Consider the following 11,035-nt stretch of genomic DNA (forward strand, 5'->3'; position numbering starts at 1 on the left):
GCCACCCGGGAAGCCCCAGTCATTTTTTTTTTTTCTTTTTAATAACTAAAGAACATTTATTTGTTTTTCACCAAGACTTTATCTTGAGGACGTAACTAAACTGCGCCTCCACTCCCCACCCTAATTTGAAGGAGGATTAGTACAGTGGATGTTATAAAGCAGGTATGAACAGTTTGAGGGACTGGAACTAACATTAACTGACAAAAACCAACTTTCATCTAAATCATCATAAAAATGTTCAAGTAAAAAAAAGGGGGGGCAAAGAGGTTTTCAGATTGAACAAGATCATCACAGTTTATCTAACACATTCAATTCTGGCTAGGGTATACCAAAATGGAAATAGGATAACTATAATACAAAACTTCCACTACAGCACACTGCACACACCTGTGTTCCAAGCCACCCCCATTCCCCTAATGCTTCCAAACTCAACTATTTCCCAGCCTGTTGGGCCTGTCGACGAAGGAGTACGTAGATCTTCTCTTTAATCCAATCTTTGCTATAAGGCTGGTATGTCTGGGTATCAGCTCAGTAAACAAGGCAGCTGAGGTCTTCCAGGTCATCAATAAAATCAAACTGACTGATATCATATGTGATAGAGGGGCTGTTGGGATTCATTCTCTTCAGATGTTCTTCATACATTTTACAAACACCTTCCATACACTCATTCACAGATTCATAGTCAGCCCAAGTTCTGCCTTCTGGCCTCTTGGTAGGCTGTGCCAGCAAGATGGTGTGAGACACTGCGCCAAAGTCTCCCGCTGCAGCCGATGCCGACTCAGCCAACGCCGCACACGAGCTTACCCGCAATGCCCTCATTTAGTTTTAATACAAATTAAAATCTGTCTATTATTTAAAAAAAACAAACTAGTGTTTAAATAATCCTACCAGTGATTCTTTCTCTGAGCAACATTTTATATATATATATGTGTATATATAATACCAAACCTAAGATGTATACATATATATAATGAACTTTTAAGAATTCATTTTGAACCATTTGTTTATGGTTTATACAAATGCAATGTACTGATATTGATGTATTCAGCCATGTGCCATATTTTGAAATTATTTTTAGTAATTCATAGACTACTATGAGTTCTATTATTCTGGAGCAATCATATTACTTGCAAAATGGACTTTTTGTTTCTTCCTTTTCACCTCTATTCCTTTTCTTTATACTCTTCTGTGTTGTCTAGGACACTCAGTATACTACTGAATGAAATAGCTATTGTGGATATCCTTGCCTTTGCCTGATATCAAGAGTAAGCTTTCATTGTTCCACAAATAAGATTTTGATGCTTTATTTTATTTACATCCTTTATCAAATTTAGAAAGTCCTGTTTTTAGTTTTCTTAGAGTGTGATCACAAATATTTTATCAAATACAGTTTCTGCATGTATGAAGATAACCATATGATTTTTTTCTCCTTTAAACTGTTGAAGTGGTAAATTAAACCATGTATTCCTGAAGTTAAACCCAGTTTTGTGAAGAAGCATTATCTTTTTTACCTGGATTTGATTTGCTAATAGTCTTACAATTTTTGCATTCCAATTCATAAACGATAATAACTAGTAACTTTTCTGCCTCGCACTGCCTTTTAAGTTTTCTACATAGATTTGCTCTTCTGGCTTCTTTGGCTAAAGTTTAGGTCATTGATTTAAAACTTTTCTTCTTTTCAAATATAAACATTCAACATCACCAATTAGGTAAAGGTGGTTAACAATGTTCATAATCAGTATGTCTTTGCTGATTTTTTTTCCAATTGCCGTATCAGTTTGAGAGATCTCTCTGCGTTAAAATCTCCAGCTATAATTATGGATTTGTCTATTTCTCCCGTTAATTTTTTCAACTTTTATTTATGAATTACACGTTATATTATTTGATATTATTCCTGTTCTTTATATTTTTAACTCTTTTTTTCTTTCTGTTCTTCAGACTGAACAATTGCCATTTTCCTGTCTCCTAGTTCTTTAATTCTTTCCCCATCATTTCCATTCTGCTTTAGGTTGACCCAATGAAATTTTTATCTCACATGTTGAATTCTTCAGTCCAGAATTTCTATTCTATTTATTTTTATAGTTTCTATTTCTCTGCTGGTATTTCTTATCCTTTCATTCCAGTAACATCTTCCTTTACCTCACGGAGCATAGTACAATAGCTGCTTCAAAGTCTTTGGAATGTCCAACTTGTGGGTCATCTGGGATACTCTATTGATTATCTTTTCTCTTACATTTCTTTGATACTTTGAATGTCAAGAAAATTTGGATTGTATCCTAGGGATTATCAGTGTTACACTGTGCAATTCAAGACTCTGGATTCTTTTGTATTTCTCCAGAGTGTGCTAAGGTTTTGTTATGGCAGGATACTAATGGGTTAGACTTAAACGGCAAGCTCTTTCTTGCCCAGGGTGGCTGGAATCTCAAATCTCAGTTCAGATCTTCTCTTTTACGGGAACTGCTTGCAGTCTGCCGTACGTAGCTATTGTTCAGAGGTCAGCCTTGAGCAGAGTTTATACACAGGCATTTGGGGTCCTCTCCTTAAGCTCTCTCTTTTATGGGATTTTTGTCTCACTTACTGAGTTGTCACACTTCAGGGAATAGAAGTGTACCCAGTACCCTGGGTTCTGTTCCCTGGCTGCTCAGGACAGAAGGCTGACTTTCTGTGAGAAAGTTCTGTGAAAGTTGCTCAGAGCATGCTTTATCTGCAGTTACCCCTGGAGCCAAGCTATTAAAAAGCAAAAAAAAATTACCCCAGGCTAGTCATGTTTTCCAAATTTTAATTTCTCTCTCAATGTTTGCTGCCTTTTGTTCATTCTGCAGAGCTCTCAGTAGCTGGTTTTTATATTCTGTTATTTGGTAGGAGTTTCAGGCTATTAGGAGTTTATTCCTCAGTGCTGGGAGAGAAACTTTTCCATGTCTTAAGTTACCAAATCATGTTTTAGGAAGAAATGTTAGCCAAAGCGACTCAAAATTTAGTGACAGCTGACATAGTAAAATATGCCCTGGCACCCCACTACAAATTTATTGATGAGGGTTAATAGGGCAATTATAGCAATGCCACAGCTGGCCAACCCCCTCACTGTCTTTTTAGGGTTGTTCCTAAAGGCAAGGGCAACTGTGAACAAACTGGGGATGATTTTATCCTAAGCCTTTCAGATGTCCCTCACAACATAGCTTATTGTAAATCACTGACTTTCAGTATAGAGAACTAATTTCTTAGAGACAGCCCAGAAACTCTGGCTTTTTCATGATCATCATGGTCACTGATGGATTTATAATGTTTCAGCAACAATATCCTAGAGCAGACATCACTTTATTAGCACTTTCTAGGTGGCAGAGTTCATTTACCTCAGAGACCCTTCAAAAGCATTCATCGCTGTATTTTTGTTTTGAAAGATAGAAGGGTAAATTGCCTGAAGGCTGTACAAATCACTGTGGTTAATGTGTGGTAGGATAACCCGGGCCCCAGGATTACAAATAGCATGTTAGAAAGCATCTAATGATACACTGTATAGGATGTTGGACATATATTTAAATATCAAACTTGTCAAAAATATTATTTTTTAAATTGTTCTCATGTTTACAAATGAAATCATCGCAGTGAAATTTGGCAAGTCTGAAAACGTCCCAAGGTCCTTAAACTGGCCTATACATCTTGTAATGGCAGCTATGGAAAGAGAGAATGCTCATGACTGTAAGAAAAAGTTGTGTCCTTTAGATCTCAAATCTTGTTGTTTTCTTTTCAACAGGTAGCTTCATGTCATGTTTAAGCATTTTAAAGGAGTGTTTTTCAAAACATGGCCCAATAACCTCTTGCATTAAAATCTCCTATGATGTTGCTAAAAATGAGAATTCCTAACCTTACTTTAGCCCTAGAGAATGAAAATCATGAGTAAGGAAGGTAGGAGAGATGGGCCCTTCAATTTGCATATTTGTCAAGCTCCCTGGGTGAATCTCACCCATCTGAAAGAGAACAACTACATTAGATTCTTAGAAGGATATTCTTGAGCATAAACGTGCCAGTAAAATGACGTAACACATTCTGAGAATTTTTTCTTTTTATCTAGTACATTCCCTGAGCATCTCCTAACTATGGGAAGCCATGCTAGGTGCTGGTGGGATAAAAAAATGGATAAAGCCTGGAGGTTCCTTTCCTGCTAAGGGAAGAGCAGAGAGCCCAGAATAGCCTGATTGGGGAAAAAAGCCCTGAATGTTCAAACTGAAATTTGATTTGTAATGAATATGTCTTATCTTAATGAGTTTTTCAAGTTGTCTGGATTACGTATAAAATAGAAATCAAATTAATGAGGGACCACATTATAGATCCATCTCAGAGACTGCTATAAAATCTGAGACCCACAAAAAGAATGGAATTCCAAAAGGTATTTCTTCTCATTCAAAGACTAATTTATTTTAAAATATATTAAATATACATACTTTTTCATGTTATTTTACATTAGAGGTTCCAAAAGGTATTTTAAAAAGATTTTGATGTGTATCATTTGTAAAGGCTTTATTGAATATGTTACAATATTGTTTCTGTTTTATATTTTGGTTTTTTGGTTGCAAGGCATGTGGGATCTTAGCTCCCTGGCCAGGGATCAAACATATACCCCTTGCCTTGGAAGGTGAAGTTTTAACCACTGGACTGCCAGGGAAGTTCCATTTAAAAGGTATTTTAAAACAAGTTTCCACAGTGTCTCAGCCAGGTTCTGAGAAGCAAAGCCTAAGACAGATTCATTCAACTGGTTGATTGAGAAAATGCTCCCCTGAGACACTATAAAGCAGTGAGGGTAGCAGGAGAGGACAGGAGAAGAAGTCAGACAAACATGTAGCTCAGGAAGAGGTCTAGCCCCAGCCTCTCCTGCCCCTCCATGAAGTACTCGAGCAAAAGTGCGTGTGTGGCACAGTGGCCTTCTGTACACCTGCATAGCTACTGATGACCAGGAGCCACCACAGCAGCCTCCCAGGTCTCCTAATAATCTCCTGTCAGACAAGGGCAAGCCTTCCCCAAAAGGTGCAGCTGTGAGCTAGCAGCAGCTAATATTTGTGTTGGCTAGGGATGGGTACAGTGCCCAGGAAGGAGATCAGGGAGGATACCAAAAGCATTTGTCTTGCTCCCCCAATGCCTGAAATGATTCTTCCGCTATGCTACGCTGATTCTGCTATTCAGGCTCTGCAGTCAGACTGCCTGGGTTCAAAGCTCATCTTTTATTTTCCATCTTACAGTAGCCTCTTTGTGCCTCAGTATTCTCATCTTTGGGCTTCTCTGATGGCTTGGCTTCTTAAAGAATCCTGTCACCTGCAGGAGACATTGGTTTGATCCCTGGGTTGGGAAGATCCCCTGGAGAAGGAAATTGCAACCCACTCCAGTATGTCATGCCTGGAGAATCCCATGGACAGAGGTAGCCTGGTGGGCTATAGCCCATAGGGTTGCAAAGAGTCAAACATTACTGGGTGACTAAGCTTGCATGCACGCCTTCTCATCTTTAAAATGCAATTTATAAAGTTAACTACTAGAAGACTGAGAGGAGATAATATGTAACCCTCACCAAGTATTCTGCACAGTGCCTGGCGTACACTAAGCACTCAATATATTTTAGCAACACTAGATATTATTTTCATTTCAGGTTCTTAAGACCCTTAAGGTAATTCATGAAAAAATATTTTAACACTTTGTTTTCATGGTCCTATATGTACAGCTGGGAAGCCATCTTAACCTTTAACTTGGCTGAGTCCTATCTGAAAGATTATTATGAAAAAAATATTAACACCTCATGAATGTCGTATAAAAACAACGTCAACTACAAGATTACAGTGGAGTATTTAGGAACTATATTTTCCTTTCTTTAGCTCTAAGTCAATATCACAACATGATTTATACTTACAGATAGACTAGGTGTAGTCCATAAATTTAAAAATTGGTAACTAGAGACTAGATAAAGAAAGAGATGTATTTCTCATTTGTCTTTGTTTAAACCTCTAAATCTTTTTATGAACACAAAAGTCATGAACATTTTAATGGGGGCACAAATAGGAAACACATGTGATGAGTGTTAGAGTGGTAAAATCATTCATTTGTTACACTTAGGGTTTCATTTTGACATTTCTCTAATAAGTGAAATGCCAGGTTCTGCTAATGTGCTAATGAATCTGGGGAAAAAAAGGTTATTTCATATTAAGCAGAATATAGAAGATTTTACTCTTATGACTAAAGGTTAGTCCTACAATAATAATTTGATAGTGGATTAAGACTACCATACAGGGTATTTAAAAGAATAGATCAATTTATTTGATTTTGTATGATAATAGTTTCAGCACCTAAGTTTTGACTCTTAGACCATGGGGATGTTTTTGGAAGAACATTGTCCTCTATTTTCTCCTAACAGCTCATTGTGGATAGATTATCTACAACTTGATTTTAATTTTCTTTGGAACCACTTAACTTTGAGCTTGAGGTTTTAAAAAAGTATATTGTGAATTCCCTGGTGGTCCAGTGGTTAGAACTCGGCACTTTCTCTAAGAGGGCCTGGGTTCAATGTCTAGATGGGACCAATAAATTAAAAACTAGATAAAAGTATCTCAACTTTATTGTCCTCAGTATTATGTGTATTTTGTCAAATTAGGCTCATTGTCTTAAATGTATCTCTTATAAACTACAAAGAAATCTTACCCACTTGTAATATATAAATATTTAGTTAAGAGGTGTATAATCACTTTGTCGATCTCCTTCATGGTTTTGTATGTTATTTATTTTTTTAAATGAAGATTATAATGCTTAATTTTACTGATTTTTTATAGGCAAATGAAATAATGCAAGACTGTTGAAAAATAATTCCAAATACATATGAACTACAGTTTATGACCTCTGATCATATTCCTTCTTAACAGCTATCTTTCTTTAGTTGCTTTAGTTTAGTTACTTTAGTTTCGTTCTTTAGCCCTACTTATTTGGCTGGTTTTCAGAAAGCAGATCTCTTTTAGTTTATCACTCTATCACTCTGGAGATTGCTTTCTGGATATTTTCGAGTCATTATTTTCATGAAGTACCATATAATTAGAACCATAAAATGTATTTCCACAGCTTTTAGAGTGCAGTTTGTTTTTTTTTTTAAGTAAGTAAATGTTTTCCACATTCTTTCTTTTTTTTTGGCCTCACTATGCAGCTTATGAGATATTAGTTCCCTGACCAAGGATCGAACCAGTGCCCCTTGCAGTGGAAGCGCAGAGTCCTAACCACTAGACCATCAGGGAATTCCCTTATTTCTAAATGTATTCTCTATTTAAAAATCTTAAATACATTAAAAAGTGGAGGGTCATCCACCACTACATTTGCTTGTCATGTAAGCTCAGCAACATCACTTGCTATTTATGGTGCTTCTACTTATTATTCAACTTATTAAATAAAGCAATTTAGCCTAGTAGAGCGATAAACAGAAATAGTAAAAGTTTTTGAGGAGGGAGCTTCAAAAAATTCCTCAGTCAGTTCTTGCCACTGATCTTTTCCTGTAGCGATTGCGCTGGTACCTCTAGAAGGGAGACCTACGCTTGGATGTGCCCTCCTGTGTTATACTGACCCTATGATAATTACAACTTATTCCCTTATTTCTCTAACTTGGGCCCATCATCTTTATAGAATTCCCTTTTACTTCTAATCCGATGACTTCAGCTACTGAGAGAATATACACTGTTTTAAACATGCTAGTTCACACCTACGTTCATACATCTGCCCTGCATTTCCCTCCCATATTAAGTGGGGGGCTTGATGACCCAGGCCTGACTTAATACATGAGGGTGACAGAATTTGATGTCCAGGAAGATCTGAAACACAGCACTGTCAGTAAAGCTGGAGCAAGCCTGGCGGAGAGTTGAACTGGCATGAGTGTTGAATTTGCTTGTTGCTAACTGTAGGGGTAGTTAGATGGGACACAGCAGAGAATGCTGGGAATGAGACATACATAGGAATCAGAGACACCGAGTGCAACAAGCAGGTTCACAAAAGAAAGCAGGAGGGAGACGCCAAGAAAGATTCCTCAAGGGGCTTAAGGATTGCCACAGGGCTTCTAGTAGGGTATCTGAGGCCCCGTGGGTGGAATCGAGAGGTTCCAGAGACTGAGACTGTTCAGGTGCGTTAGTTCAGCCAACAGTTGTCTGCACACCTGTGGAGCCAGGCGTAGGTAATTCTGGGTTGGCCAAAAAATTCATTTGGGTTGTACCACTGCATCGTACAGAAAAACCCGAATGAGCTTTATAATGACTACTAAGGTGTCGCTCTTACCACATTACGGAGGTATTATTTGCTATTATTATAACTTTTTTGGTAGCAAACAAAAAAGTGTTTTTAGGACACCTTGTCTCTATGGCTAATCTAAGATCTATAAAATATCTTATTAAAAACATGAATATATTTGTGGACAACATGATGAATCCCTGCAACAAATGTGGTTTCTTGTTCTTTATATAAATCTTTGAAATGTCCTTGAATTGACAATTGCCCTTGGCTAGAAAGGACAGATTTTGACTAAAGTAAGAACAAAATTAGACTTCTGGGAAAAAGTAACCAAGCTGCATGCACACTGAGTTAGAAGGCATGCATTAATTATGCCCAAGAAAGGGATAGAATTTTGAAGTTGGTTTGAAGCCATAATTGTGGAGTTGGTTTCCTAAAACTATTGGTTCATGCTCAATATCCTCAAGAATTATTGAACATTGAAAATGAAAATATAATCGTACCTGATATATCTCTACTTGGATTGTTTCACTTCAAAGACTGCAGTGTTTGTGGAAAGGATAAAAAAAGGGAACCCCAACTTGACAGGAGACAAAGGCAGTTTTATTAAAAAAAAATTTCTTCTTTATTTTAGAAAAAGAAAGATTTAAAAATATAGGATCTTAGGAGCATACAATAATACATTTAGAATAAATTCTGAATACTAAAATTAGGCTGGGCCTTCGAATCTGCCTGCATTGGCAGGAGCCACCAGAGATGCAGGTTCAATCCCTGGGCTGGGAAGATCCCTGGAGGAGGGCATGGTAACCCACTCCTGTATTCTTGCCTGGAGAACCCCATGGACAGAAGAGCCTGGCGGGCTACAGTCCATGGGATTGCAAAGAGTTGGACACTACTGAAATGACTTAGCACGTATGCATTAAAATTAGGTTGCACCCTTTAAAGCTACAAGAGGTATGTTTTAGAATAACTAAAAATGACTACTCCATAGCATGCATAAATTGTGGCTATATATTGCCTGAAAGCAACGTTTTAAATCTCAAATGAGTGTTGAGCTTTTATTTGTCTTTTGTGCTCAGTCCAAATAACTGCCCTTCTGACTCTGCCTCTGCAGAAATGCATGGAGTTCTGGTCATTGTGGGCATAATAAACTTGGTTGAATGACTGGCACAAATGAAACTATGTATTAATAAATACTATCTTTACAGTAAAACTAAAACGGGGATAATTTATTATATTTTCCTGATGAAAAATAAGTAAATAATTTTTAAAACAGCATATCCTGGTTTATTGACATTCATTGGCAAAATGAAATCGTCAACAAATACTTTTTATTAAACTCAATGTAGGATGTCTACAAATTTGGTTTATTATAATGCCGTATTACTCATATGACTTTTTAAGATAGATAGACAGGGCAATGTTTGATTGGCCCAACTGAGTCCCTGAAATTTGTTTCAATATTTGCTTCTGTATTTTGTAGTTAAGGCCATTCCTGTTGCTAGGAAGTGAAGCAATGCTGCCACCTACTGTGCAGGGCCTGGTAACGACGATGATTAAGGGAAAAATAATTTTCCAGTTTTAAGTGAATTATGAAGGAAAAATTAAGCTAATTTTTGGTATAATTACATTATGTTGTTGTTTAGTTGCTAAGTTGTGTCAGACTCTTGCGACCCATGGGCTATAGCCCACCAGGCTCCTCTGTCCATGGGATTTCCCAGGCAAGAATACTGGAGTGATTACCATTGCCTTCTTTCCAACCCAGGGATTGAACTGGCGTCTCCTACATTGGCAGGTGGATTATTTACCACTGAGCCACCAGGGAAGCACATAGTTACATTATACCATCCTTCAGTTGTATTTTCAGTAAACAGGGTTACTGAATAGAATCAACCAGTTCTGCTGGGAGTCCTATGAAGCTAGGTCTTGTGGCCATGGGCTTTTAAGATAAACCTCCTCTCAGTACTTTTCTTTAAAAAACATACACACATGGGCACACATAGAATTTTGTGAATTCATACATCTTTGTTCCTTCTCCAACCCTTTTAGCTGATCTTCTAAACATGATCTTTTAGTGTATTCCTTACTTTTTCCATGTTATTTTTTTCTTTTTTTAAGCTTAACAAATTTTTTCTAGTGACATGTTTTTTATTTTTTAATTTATTTATTTATAGTTGAGCCATGTTTTATTTTTCATAAGCTGATTTCCAAAATGATTTTTTTCTATACTGTCCATAGTTTCCTGTTTAATTTTGCTAAGGATTCAACCTATCTGATTTGTGAAAGTTTAGTTCAAGATAAAATTTCTCAATTAGAATCAGAAGCATTCCAAACACCAAATTTGTTAGGCTGCTGCTGCTGCTGCTGCTGCTAAGTCACGTCAGTCGTGTCCGACTCCGCGTGACCCCATAGACGGTAGCCCACCAGGATCCCCCATCCCTGGGATTCTCCAGGCAAGAACACTGGAGTTGCCATTGCCTTCTCCAATGCATGAAAGTGAAGTCGCTCAATTTTGTCTTACCAGGCTCCTCCGTCCGTGGGATTTTCCAGGCAAGAGTTCTGGAGTGGGTCGCCAGTGCCTTTTGTCCTCAAGTAAACAATTAAAATGTTTTACATAGCCACATATCAAAATACCAATGGTCTATATTCCACCATCACTTGGTATTTCCCTGCTTTTTCCTATGTATTCTCCTCCATTAATCATCATTTTCATAAATCACTCTCCCCTTCTGAATATAACTTATTTGAGGGCAGCTATATATCATTTTCATGCCCCCATCTTCAACTCTTGCCTGTGCCACTG

General features: G+C 37.4%; 1 pseudogene; it reads right to left on the reverse strand.

Moving 5' to 3' along the window:
* Positions 1-295: 295 nt before the first annotated feature.
* Positions 296-819, reverse strand: LOC138931472 (enhancer of rudimentary homolog pseudogene; annotated as a pseudogene).
* Between the last annotated feature and the right edge of the window lie 10,216 nt (positions 820-11,035).

This window comes from Ovis canadensis, chromosome 2 (assembly GCF_042477335.2).
Source record: "Ovis canadensis isolate MfBH-ARS-UI-01 breed Bighorn chromosome 2, ARS-UI_OviCan_v2, whole genome shotgun sequence".
Taxonomy (NCBI): domain Eukaryota; kingdom Metazoa; phylum Chordata; class Mammalia; order Artiodactyla; family Bovidae; genus Ovis; species Ovis canadensis.